Source organism: Lemur catta, chromosome 6, assembly GCF_020740605.2.
Source record: "Lemur catta isolate mLemCat1 chromosome 6, mLemCat1.pri, whole genome shotgun sequence".
NCBI classification, from domain to species: Eukaryota; Metazoa; Chordata; class Mammalia; order Primates; family Lemuridae; genus Lemur; species Lemur catta.
In genome coordinates this window covers 13,029,033-13,042,338 of record NC_059133.1, presented here as the reverse complement: position 1 = coordinate 13,042,338, position 13,306 = coordinate 13,029,033, and the positions used below count along the sequence as shown (strand labels likewise).

Sequence of the window (13,306 nt, the reverse complement as noted above, 5' to 3'; positions counted from 1 at the left end):
CATCCACCCATTTCTTTTTGTCGATTTGTCTAATAAAGCAGTCTTCATTTATCCCTTTGTCTGTCATCCATCCATCCAACCAACCGTCTGTCCATCCTTCCAAGACTTTCTTCTACATCCCTGACTCTGCCTTCCCTGTTATTAGTAAACGGCACCCCCATCCATGCATTGCTCAAGGCGGAAGTGTAGACATCATCCTTGCTACCTCTCTCTCCCTCCCGATTCCCAGTGATTCTACATTTCAATTATTCCTCAAATCCATCTACTTGTCCGTTTTTCTCCATAAGCACCCTAATCCTGACCCATGATTTATCATTACAATTAGTGATAATTAATAACTGATTAATGCCTGTGTACCACGAAACCAAAACACAGTTCCTTGAGGTTAGGAACACTCTATCTTAGTCATCCTTCCCTTCACAGCACTTACCAGAGCGCTTTACACACAGTAGGAACTCAGCTCCTATTCGTTGAATGAATAAATGAGGGAACAGATTGATGAAAAAAAACACTTGTTGAATACTCACTTTGTGCCAGACACTACGCTAGAGGGTTTAACCTATAGCCTTTCTCATTAACACTCACAACCACCACCATGAGGTCGCTACGACTGTTCCCACTGTATAGATGAGGAAACTGAGCCCCAGAGAGACTAAACACCCAGGGCTTCCATAACTGTGCTTTTGTTCAACTCTGAAAAACAGCAGCTACATTTGGGCTGCTTGTGCGCTTAGACATCCTCCCCCACGCACAGCAAAAGTAAAAGTTTCCTCTTGCTCTCTTTGACTGTTAGTGTGATGAAACTAAGAGTCGTTAGTCACTTGCTGTAAACTGGGGACTGTGTCAGCATTTCCGTAAACCTAGCTCTTCGCTTCCCAATATCCAGGGTCAACCTGTTTTCCACAGGAAGAGAGTTTATAGATAGACTCATAAACATGTATATCCCAACTCTCCCATGAGCTAGGTGTGCCAAATGATTGAGTTCTAATCAATAATTTGTAAGCATGACATTCAAGAACCTTCTTCTTAGTTTCTTCTTATTCTTTTCCCTGGAAGATGGATGTTGCCATCTGTTTTTTCAACCTTCCATTTGTGAAAGAAAGCACTTAGAATAGTTCCTGGCATGTAGTAAACTCCAGAGTATGTGTCCCAGGGCCTGCAACAGAATCTCCAACAGCAAAGGACTACTGAGTGTCTACCGTGTGCCTACTGGGTGCCACGTAGTGGGAACCTACAAATAAAAGATAATCTGACCCCCTTGGGCTTTATAAAGCAGAATTATGATTCACCTGACTTGGATCTGTCCCACAGGTGCAATGAGTGATGGATGATGATGGCAACAACAGAGAGGTGGCATTGCCCTCTGAGGGCTGCCAGCCCCTCTGCATCCCTCCCCATGTGGTCCAGACAGCTCTAACTGGGCTCATACTTTAAGATTTTTGGGATTCAGTCCAGTGCCCCGGGGTCCTTCATGATCCTGGAGGAGAGAGGGACCTCCAGTTTGCTGTCTGCTGCATGGACACACCCAGGCTCCTGCTAGTCCCTAGATATACCCTGTGCTTTTATGCCTCTGAGCCTTGGAGCATGCTGTCCTCACTGCTCCTGCGGCTTCCTGCTCTTCTTTACCTGCCCACCTCTTTCTCATGTTCCGAGATCCTCAGTCAGGACACCTACTCTGTGAAGTGTTCCTGGACAGCACCTGCTCTCTGGCTGGGTTAGCTGTCCCTGGTCTGTTCCTACAGCAGGCTGTCTCTACTACCATCATAATACTTTTCACTCCATGCTGTCTGTCCCCTGTCCCCTGTCCCCAGATATCTAGTTTGGAAGTTCCTAGCAACCAGAAACTGAGGCTCAATGCTCACTGTATCTCCAGCAACCAGCACGCTGTGCTAGTGCACAAGACATGTGTTTAACAAATGCTCCTTGACCAGGTAAAGGAATAACATCTTCCAGGGATAGTCCGCAGGATAGCCTTTCCTCAAGATACTTTACTGCCATCTACTGGCACACCATTGTAATAAATTCACAAAATCTACACAGATTACTATGTGGGGGGTCACTTTGTACAGTGTTCAACCTGCACAACTGGCCGCCCTCAACTCGATTCTTACCCAGAATTCAGGGCACCTTGCACTACCCCAATACCACCCATGCAGCTCTGGCCTCGATGAGACCTCACCTTCCCAGGAGAGATACTTGTTTTGCCCATCTCTGGAATGTTTACTGCAGGGCCCAGCAGATGGAGTCGGGCTGGAGCTGAGGGTCAGGCGGTCCATCCCCCTGCCTGGCCCGGAGTCAAAAGTCTGTCTCCTGATGGGCCACACAGACTGCTGCCTCCTTGCCGGAGGCGGGGCTCATTCAGGCTTGAGCCGCCTCTGAACAGCTCTGTCTGGCAGAGGGAAGGGTAGGGATGGTCTGGAATTCTAGATGCCTTTGGGGGCTGGGGTTGCTGCCTCTGTAATTGACTGGCTGTTTGACCTCAAGCAAAATGGATGGACCTGCTATGCCCAAGGGCTTTGTCTCCCATTAGCTGCCTCCTCCTAATGCCCTAATATGTTCATTCTCATAACGAGCTCCCTGAATACCTCAGCCAATCAATCAAGTCCTTGGCCTTGGGAAGAAGGTGGGGGAAGCTCTGGATTCCAGGACGATTCCATGTCTGTGGGTGGTCTCATATTTTACTGCCACATCTGAGGCACCAGGAAGGAGAATATTATAAAACCGGTGCTGCCTGGAGTGGGAAATCCCTGGCTTGGGGCGGCGGGTGCGTGTGGGAGGATTTATGAGGAACGGGCACTGAGTTCTCTCGTGGCTGCAGCAGGGGCAGAGGAAAGAGGAGTTGGCACAAACAGGACCCACCTGTGTCCAAACAGGGCTTCCCCCACCCCATCCCCAGTGACTCCTACCTGTACAGGGATCTGTGGGGGTAAGGAACTGAGACAAACCAGGGCCCTGGGCCACAGGAGGTGACAAATGTCCCCAATCCCATTGGCCTCTGAAAACAATTAGGGAAAGGGATTTTTGTGGGCAGGGTCTGGTCTCAGTTCACATTACTTATGCACCCCCTCATCCAATCCCTGTTTATGGAGCCGCATGTGACCAGGCACCGTGCTAGGCACAGGGGTAGAAACAGCAGGTACAGTGGCAGATATAGCGCCTGTCCTTGTGGAGCTTGCAGGCTCATGGAAAAGACAAAAAATAAACCAGATAAAAAGAATGAGTCCTATGAATAAAACGCACAGACTAACGCAATTGAGGATAAGCTGTGAGGTGCAGGGAAGATCGGACTTCGGTTGGTCAGGGAAGGCCTCTTTGAGAGACCCGTAACATACACAGATCAAAGACCTACTATGTGTCAGAGCCTGCAGGCTCCAAGGAAACAAGCATGAAGACAACATAGTTCTCAGTCGCGGGGCACTTACTACCTCACAGGAGGGACAGACACAAAGATGGAACACAGAGCATTAGCACAGAGATCCCGCTGAGCCCATGGAAGGGGTAGGAACCCAGCCTGAGGGTTCGTCCATTGGTCTGTCCAGGGTTTGGTATCTGTTCTTTGCCAGGGCCTCAGGCTGCAAAGATGAGCGTGGTGGAATCTGGATGCGTGTGTCTGTGGGGAGGACACAGGCAAGGGTGAAGGAGTTGAGCACGCACTGCGAGCACCCAGGGGGCAGATGGATTTTCTGCATGCCCCTTACTATGCAGGCAAAATAGGCGACAGGCACAGAGCAGGAGACCTAGGTTTGAGTGGGCAGCTCTGGCACCTGCTGCATGACTTTGGACCAGCCTCTGCTTCCTCTTCTGTAGAATGGGGATAAGAAGATCTCCTACAGAGTCGTCAAGAGGATTAAATGAGGACACAGAATTAAAGGTCTCTGGGAAACTGCCATGAAAGTGCATGTGCGCTGCTCACCGGTGGACTGCAGGGGTGGAGCTACGCCTCCCCAGGTAGGGGAAGGGGCAGGCACTGCCAGTCTTAGAGATAGACCCAGGTCCTGTCCAGCTACATACCTCCTAGTGATGCCTCAGACAAACATCAACCTTCCTAGCCTCAGCTTCCTCATTTGTAAAAATAAGGACATTGCTACATCTGCCATAAGGACCCCGTGAATGGTACCCCTGACACATGGCAGGTGTTTAACTAATGTTCGTCTCTTTCCATCCTGTGCTTCAACATGATATGTGGAGGGCTGAGGTCAGTTGGGTACGTCCCTGGGGAAGCAACAGGTAATTTTTCTCTCTCCCAAGAGGAGGAAGATGGTAGCATCTGCCCTGCTTTCAATGAAACCCTGCCTAGTGTTAAGAATGACGGAGGCCTGCCCCGTCTTCTCCCTGGCAGTTCCCCTTCCTCCCCAGCATAGGCCTTTAGGGTAAATAAAATCATCAACCACCCACTCCCTGTGACTGCAGAAGACAGGCTAGAATGTCATCTCCTAGTCCTATCTCTTTGCTCTCTAAAGACACAACACCATGTCACCTTCATTTCTACAGATGTCTGGAAGTCTACAACCTTCATACCTCAAAAAAGGGTTAATGTTATAAGGCTAAATCATGCCCTCAGCACACATTTATTGAGCATCTACTAAGGGCCCAACCTGGGGAAACGCCTACAGGAAAGAAAATACACTGAAAGGTAATTCAGACCAAGGTGCAAGTGACTAATATATGATCATTTCAGCAAAGGGTTTTTGATGGTATAAGTAGGATGACAAGGGGACCTTGGGGATACTATGTGCCCTGTTGAGAAAAGGGATGTGGGGCCTGTCAGGGTGAAAGAGCAGGGCACAAAAGGAGAGACCAAGAGCATTTATTATCCATTTGTCTGTCCACCAATCTGTCTATTCATCCATATATGCATCCATCTCACCCATCCATCCATCTCACCCATCCATTTCACCCATCCATCCATCCATCTCATTCATCTCACCCATCCATCTATCCATCCACCCATCCATGCCACTCATCCATCCATCCACCCATCTCATCCATCCATCCACCCACCCACCCACCCATCCATCCATCGACAAATGCTATGTACTCAGCACTGTGCTAGGCCCTTGGAATTGCATTGAACATCCTGCCATCCTGGAGTCTACAGTCTAGCCAGAAGATAATTCCAGAAAAGAAACTAGACCAAACATTTACCCTGACTCCTGTCTTCTTTATCAGAAGTTGCCAACTAGTAGACCTCATAGAGTTCACAGTCTTGTTTTGTTCAGCTTAAATTATATACTTTTAAGTAGAAAATTCGTATAACAATGTAGATTTCTGGTTTCTTTTGAAAATCAGTAAGTCAGCAACAGCAGGCCCATATCCCCACGTGTGAAAACTGGCTGAGTGGCCTGCAGCTGCTGCCTCCGAAGGGGCCTCAGTTCTCATGCCCAGCGCAGTTCGCATTGCTCCCTGTCACCTCTCTGCAGCTGAAACCAAGTGGCAGCTACCATTTGTCCTAGAGCTTGTGCTGCTATTTTCCGTATAGCAGGGGGATAGTTCTCAATGCCTATGTGTTTTCCTACCACCTGCCCCTTCACTCACTGACTGGGTTGTCTCCTACAAGCAGCTGCACAGGCAACCCCTAACTTAGCTAAGCCCATTCTGAAGATGGCAATTAGCTCAGTGCAAATCTTCAGGAAACCCACACCCCTACCCCTGCTGCAAACCCAGGTAGGAGGTCAGGAAAATGGACACAAAGCACCAGCCCTTGTCCTGCCATCACAGACGGCCTCTCTCCTGTCGAGGATCCATGTCCCAGGCAGGCTTCCACAGGCCCCGGGGAGAAGAGACGTTCTGTAATGCAGTTGGCGTCTGCCCAGAGCCCGTCCTCCCTGGGGCAAGGCAGCAACCCAGGCGGGGTGGAGTGTGTAGATTCCAGCCCGGGAATCGCTATTGCTCAAGAAGATCCATGCATCTGGGGGACTCCTTCGAAACAAGGTCACTCGGAGGGCCTGGGCCAGAAAGCCACCCTGGAGGAGGTGGCTAGACTCACAGTGAAACTGTTAAACTCCTCAGAGGAAAGCAAGGTAAGGGCATGAGAACTGCCTAGAGGAAACGCCAGAGAGGAGAAAATGAGAGACTATGGGTCCAAGCCTCCTTTAAGGGCTTGTAGTCTGACCCCTTTATGGTCTGAGCCCCATTATTTCTCCCAAATGGGCAGCCAAGCTGTGTTTGAACATTTGCAAGTGACGGGGAGCTCACTCCCTCACCAGGCAGCCCACTTGGTCTTTGGATGACTTTGCCAGTGAGACACATTTTCTGGACGTTGAACTGAAATATGTCTCCTCTGTTTTCCCCCCACGGTTCCAGTTCTACCAGTTGGGAGCTACAGGAAGTAAGTCCTCTAACTTGATGGTTTCCAAACTTGGCTCCACATCATTTTAAAAAACAGTCTCCTTGGCTCCACTCTAGATATTCGGATGCAGTTGTTCAAGGGAAACATCTCAGTTTGGCCTGTCCTGTCTCCATTCTGCCTTCCTCTGGTGACAGCACCTCTATTTGCATTTGCATGGATGGAACCAACCTCTCTCTTTTGTGCAGTCCTGGTGGGATTGTCCAGCAGCATCCGCAGAGCAAGGGGTGGAATAAGCCACGCTTGTTCTTCCCCAGGAATTTGATTTTTGAACAGAGAGGATCACGGATGAAAGCCAACAGGAGCTGATTTAACAAGACACTGTTCCTGCAAAATAATCCCTACTTTGCTTAAGTCAGCCAAAGTCTATTTCTTTTTCAGACACAGAACTCTGTCCCGTACAGAAGGTGCCTGGGAATCTGAATGTCATTCTGATGGAAACAGTCTTGTGGGGGGGGGGCATGATCTTAGCCCATCCTCCTTGTTTCACACGAGGAAACAGAGGCCAGAGAGGAAAGCGCCCCCTCCCCCCAGATCCCACAGCATCGGCCGAGTTCTTTAGAAAAGCAGCCAGGAAGAAAGGACTTTAGGAAGAAACAGCATCCATCAGATTTCTCCCCACACTCCCTTCTGCTCAAAGACATTTCCCCCAGATTTTCTAGCCTCGGTTCCGAGGGTGAAGCTCTCCCCCAAGACTCTGCGAGGGTGGGGATAACAGCTCTTCACTGTTCCCCTCTCCTCCCCGCAAGAGCCCGGTAGGAAGCGGCAGGGACACCCGGCCGTCGGATTGGACGGCGTGAAGACCTCACGGAGAGAGGTCAGCACTTGAAAAATTCCTCAAGTCAAAGGGCTCGGGGCTTGGGTGCCACACAAGGCCCTCACTGTGTGTGCACATTGTCCCCATGATATAAAAGGGGCCGGGCCTGGGAAAACGGAGCTGTCTCCAGGCGACCGGGCAGGCTGCTGGGGAATGCCCAGGGCCCCTCCCTCCCCCAGACACCAGGGCCAGGGACGCCAGGGGAGAGGGAGGGGCAGGGGGTGCACGGTGGGTGCCCAGAGGGAGCGGGATGAGTCCTCAAGTCCAGAGCCACTCCAGGTGGGGTTGGGTGGTGTCTCTGAGTCCCAGAATGAAGAAGCAAGCAGAGAGGGGACAAGCCCCTTTCATTAGGTCCTGCCCGTCTCCACCCCCACCCCTCCAGCCATCCCAGAACCCCCTTTATTTCCCACACAAACAGGCAGGGCCTGCCCTCGTTCAAGGAGACTCTTAGGGATAGGGGAGGCGGTGGGGAGAGGCATAAGGACTTCGCTTCCCGCAGCCAAGTGTCTCCAACAGAGAGTTGTGTGTCTCCGCTTTAAGCCTCTTAACCAACTCTAGGAGGACGGGACTGACTTGGAGTCTGTACCTCCTCCTCACCGCAGAGGGACTGCCAGCCTGCCAGGATCCAGACACCCTCCTCCAGGGCTGCTGGAAGACGGCCCTTGAGCACATCCAGCTGAATTGAGAAGCAGGCCAAGTGGCTTCCTTCCCCCTGGCTCCCAGAACGATTATATTCACAAGCAATTAGTAATTGCAATTAATTGTTAATAACAGTTACCATTTCGGGGCCCATTACGACAGGCTAAGCCATGTACCAGCTCCACCCGTGCTATTATCTCTCATCTTTACAATTACCCTTCGAGAAAGATATTCCACGATCCCGCCTTACTGCTGAGGAATGTGAGGTTCGGAGGTTGGACTTGCCCAAGGTCACATAACTGAGAGAGAGAACGGGGACCAGAGCCCACAGTACCCAGGCAGTCTGGCTCTAGATGGTCCACTCGGCTTTGCTCCCTCCCTGCTGGTGACGGACAGTCCTCGTCACAGGCAGGGAAAGCCGCTCTCTGAGAACGGGGTCAGTTGGGGGGCCTGGTTTGGCTACCTAGCCAGAGAGTGAGGAAGCTCAAAGGCCAGCCTCTTGCTGGCCCTGTGTGATCAGGGCCAGCAGAGTCTCTTGTCACTGTCCCCCACAAGTGGGGAGGCCAGATAAAATACAGGATGGCCAGTTAAATTTGAATTTCCAATGAACAACCAATAATTTTGTAGTATAAGTCTATCCCAAATATTGCATGAGATATACTCATTCACTGCCTATGTAAGTATTACCTGGTGATGCCACTTCTGAGTTCACACCCACACCCGTCCTTCCTCCAGGTGGCACAGACAGAAGCAGAATGTCCTGATCACCACAGGCCCAACCAGGCCCCGTGCAAGTCCTCAGAGGGACGTGCCAAGATGCCTACAGTCCTCACGCCTCCAGTCAAAACCGCCTGAAGCAGTCTGCACCCTCAGGGAAAGAGTGGAGCCTTTGAGTTATTCCCTGGGCAGGAAGGAGGAGGGGAAGTCTCTGGAATAACATGGCAGATTCAGGTACTGTTCCTGAATTCCAGGGAAACTGAGTGTTTTCTGAGACTCACCCAGAGCATCCTCAATTCTGAACTTTCCCTTAATCATAATAGCAGCCTTTGGCAAGAGCACCTATTCATACATTAATCAAATCATCCATCTATCCTATGTTGCCACATGCCAGGCACCGTGCTAGGCTCTGGGGATCGGCAGTTGCACAAAGGAGGCATAAACTCTGCCCTACGGAAGAGTATGTGGGTAGGACAGGACTGAGTCACAAGGGAACAAAGCACCCACGCTGCAAGACACCCATGGAGGACAGGAACTAGGCATTCCCACAGGAAAACACCCCTGCGAGGCCCGAGGTATGGGGAAGGCGGTGGCCTTATGATCCCACTTGACAGATGAGCAAACTGAGTCTCAGAACGGTGTGGCAGCTTGGCTAAGACCACAGAGATGGTGAGCAGCATGTCACCTGCCTTCCCATTTTAACCCCCCTGGGACACATGTCTGACGTGTGTTAGGAAATCACATCTTTAATAGCAAAACATAGGGAAAAGAACAGAAAAGACCTGGCCTCAGACCCCTTGGTGCTTTAAAAAGAGGAAAAGATTCTACACATGTCCTAGGGCAGTTTCTATAAAAGGTCCAGTTTGCAAACCTGAGCTTTCAGATGGCTACAGGAACCCCCTTTTCCCTCGTCACCCTTAACCCTGGCTGCCAGAGGGCTCCGGCAGGGCGGGGCGGCCTGGCTCGAGGGGGGGCGCCTTCCTCTGGGGGTGAGGTCACCAGATCCCGTGCTTGGCCGCATGCTGTAACATGGAGTGCTGCCACCCATTGCCTCATGCTGCTCTCGGGCGCTGGGTGTGTGCGGGGGCCTGAGGCTCCAGAGCCCTGCTCCAAGGCCGACGGCCTCCCTCCCGGCACAGAACAGGCTGGGCTTCAGGTGGGAGTGGGGAGAACTGCAAGAGAACCACAGGGACCGGGATGGTCCTTCAGATGGCCTAAGCCAGATCAGGATGCCCCTGGCATCTGTTTCGATTTGGGGCACAGAGCCTCAGGTCTCCTTATTTATAAACTGAGAACAGCCCTCGTGCCCTGTTCGGTTATCAGGAGGACTGAGTTTGAGAATCTCTGAAAGCCATTTAGCACAATGCCTGGTCATGTCAAGTGCACAAGTATTTGTCATATGACAATGAAGACATGACTTCATCATTCCCAGAGCTCATATTTTGTTCATTCATTTGTTCATTCATGGGTTCAACCAACACTTTCCAGCCTCTACCTGGTGCCAAGGACTGACACCCTGGCAGTCGTCAGCAGGAGGGTGGCACCATCAGAAACACCTTTTAAGAAGTGAGCCCGGTTCAAGCGCCAGCCCAGCCGCCCTTCTGTTTCGTTTCCTTGGGCAGGTGCGTGGTGTCTCTGTGCTCTGCCTCGTCACCTTGCAAACGGCCCCTGACAGGCAAATCAGGAAACACCCAGGAGCAGCGGTGAGTTGGCAAATGCTTAACAACCAGTTCTCTGGATGGGGGGCACGAAAAGCCCTGATTTATGGCATTTGCTGATTTCTGTGATGTAAATGCTTCCACTGTGGCCACTGTGACTTTCTGTTCGATTGAGTATGGGGTGAGAGGGGAAAGAGGATTTCAGAATGCTGCCAAGGCCATTCCTGGGTTTCATCTCACACTCCCTGCCTTGTCATTGCCAGTAACTCGCCACCTCTCAAATCCCTCATTCGGTCAGCAGACATGTCCTACGAGCCCATCAGGTACCCTGTCTTAGACGTGGGGCAACAAAGGCAGCGCTTAGGAGTGGGGAACGGGTGGCAGTGGAGGGGACACAGACAATTATCACACCGTATAATAATTCTTGGAGAATCCAGAAATGCACAGGATGCCTGTTCACAGGTACGGTTACCATCGTTTAGTGGGACCGCAGTCTGAGACCCTCTGGGCAGAAAGGTTGGTAGCTGAGGAGTGTTTCAAACCAAGGATACCCTTTCATTTCTTCCCCAACAATAGAAGGAAAAAGAAACCATGGGGAAGGCTGGGGAATAAAGGGGAAAGTAACAATAGATCATTGTTGAAATGGAATAGCAGACATTCTGGGAACAAGGCTAAGTGGAGTAAGAGCACAGGAGGGCCATGGCTCCAGAGGCCACTGGGGGAGCAGCTGGGACAAAGACCTGGCTGCTCCACCTGCCCCTGCCCCATTCCCCTCCTCCCGGGAATCCAGAGACCTTGCAGGGGAAACCGAGAGCTGGGAGGTACGCCAACCACATCCAGTCACGTTAAATGTTTTGATTTTGAAAATCAAACCTGGGGTTCTGCTACATTCATAGGCAAGTTGTTCCTTTTTTAAAAAATAATTTCATACATCAGCCTTACAGTAACTAGCATCCTGGTATGTAAATAGCCAAGATGTTATACATAGGTGAATAAAAACGGAAACTCCTTAACTGTGTGTTTTACATTGCTGACCCCTAAGGTAAGGTGAGTTTCAGACCCCATTAGGCCCATTCTGTTATCCTGATTGGACTGGGTGGGGATGTCACATGCTAACTGAACACTTCCCGTGTGTGGAGCAGCAGGGATACAGAGAAGAATGAGACGGGCCGTGTTCTTGCAGAAGAGACAATTACAGTACAGTGTGGGATGTGCCCCCACACCGCCATGAAGTGTGTGTTAGGTTATACTAATACAAGTGAGGTCGTTATTAGCGCTGTTGGCAGGGCAGGGTGTATCAGGGAAGGCTTCACAGAAGAGGAAACACCTGAGCAGGCTTTTAAGGATGAACAGAAATTGGCCAGGTGAGCAAGATAGAGAAGGGTATTCCATGTAGCTGGGAACAGAATATGCTAAGGCAAAAGGGCATCTTTGAGAACTGCAAGCCGTTTGCTATTCCTGCAGAAAAAGCAGCAAAGTAGGAAGCAGAGCTGGAGACAGAGCTACAGGGAGGGCAGACATCCCTGACTTTGACTTTGAGAGCAATGATGCACCACAGAATTATGAAAGGAGACGCATGGGTGGGGGAGGGAGGAGCAAAGTGACATGGGTCAGATTTGTGTTTCAGAAAGATGACACTTTGGTGGTGACATGGAAGGAGGTGAGGTAAAGATAGGAGGCCTGAGAACAGTGAAGCTGCTGGAAAATTCTAGGCAAGGGAACCAGTGGAGAGGCAGGAGGGCCGAAGAAAATGGAGCTAGAATCCATTAATTTTATTTCTCTTTTCCCTTGTGTTCTCAGAACTGGTGGACCTCCCCCATCCCGGAGGACAGGATCAACTTTAGTTCAGACCTACTTCTGTGCCAGGCCTTCAGGGGGGCTGGCCCAAGCACACTCACCCAGGCCAGGCCCGCCTACCCGGGCAACCCCAGCAGAAGGTGGTACCCTCCATCAAATGCTTGGCCATGAGTCCCCCCAGCAAAGACGGCTTTGAGACCCTCTATTTCTCCGCAGAAGATGAAAGCTCCTTCCCCCAGGTGATTGGCCAGGTATCAGATTGTCCATGGGGGGCCCAGGCTGGTTCAGAGTCTGCAAGCTGGACCCCCCAGGAGGGGAAGAGTATTATCCTGCAACCCCCTTGCCTGCCACCAGGGAAACCTGATTCCACAGGAAGGCCCTGGACCAGGCATGGGAGACAGAGATGTGCAGAAAAGGGAGCCGCATTGTGCCTGTCGGGTGGGGGTGGGTTCATTCTCAGTCCAGATGGTGGATCCTCTCCTCCCTCATTATCATCTCAAAGGGGGCAGAAAGGGACTGTGAGAGCTGGCCTCTTCCCCTCAACAGCTTCTTCCCCTCTGGAGACAGTTGGCACAATGAAGGAGGGACTGGGGCAGGGGCTGACCCCGAGGCAGCCCCAGGCTCTGCCAAAGCCACCCAGGGACCGCGGGGCTGGCCCGCCACCTGCTGGCCGCTCCTGGTGGCGGGAGACAGGCATCGTTCAGCTGTGCTTCAGGGCAGGACTGAGATTCTAAGGCAGCCAGGATCAATTTAGAGAAATTCGGGAACATACTGAGATTCAGACAGGTTAGGAAGTCGGGGAAGAATCTGGGTTAAAGTTTGGTATGAGAAGCAGATGTGTCGGTGACGGAAAGTCTCCGTCACAAACATACGATGAACGCAGGGCCACCTCCGGGTGAGTTAAGGAGTCTCATTTCCTACGTCTCCCCTTTTTTACCCACAGAGGGGCAAGAACGCCACCACAAACCAAAGACTGCTGCTCTCAAATCCTAACTAAAGTGTGGGCATAGGACATGAGGTTGAAATATATTAGGAGAAACTTCTCTGGCCAAAGCTGTGTCCCCCACCGGTGTGCACAGCCTGAAACTCATGCAGAGATCCTCCCTGTGGACTGCAAAGATTGAATACCAAAGTCAAAATTTAAATGTTGCTTCACTGAGGTCATTCATTGCATTTCAGCCTCATTAATTGTGCCCCTACACTCCTGCACACCACACAGAGTGTGGGGACAGAGATTAAAAAGACCCAACTTTATCACCCAGAGCTATAGGGGAAAATGACCAATACAGCAATGGGATAAATAAATAGCACAGTAGGATAAATCCCAATCCA

At 51.1% G+C, this 13,306-nt stretch overlaps 1 protein-coding gene across 1 annotated transcript in view; it reads right to left on the bottom strand.

Annotated features, from left to right (window-relative positions):
- Nucleotides 1–13,306, bottom strand: part of SYN3 (synapsin III) — a 409,534-nt gene that overhangs the window by 353,647 nt on the left and 42,581 nt on the right. The window lies entirely within an intron of this gene.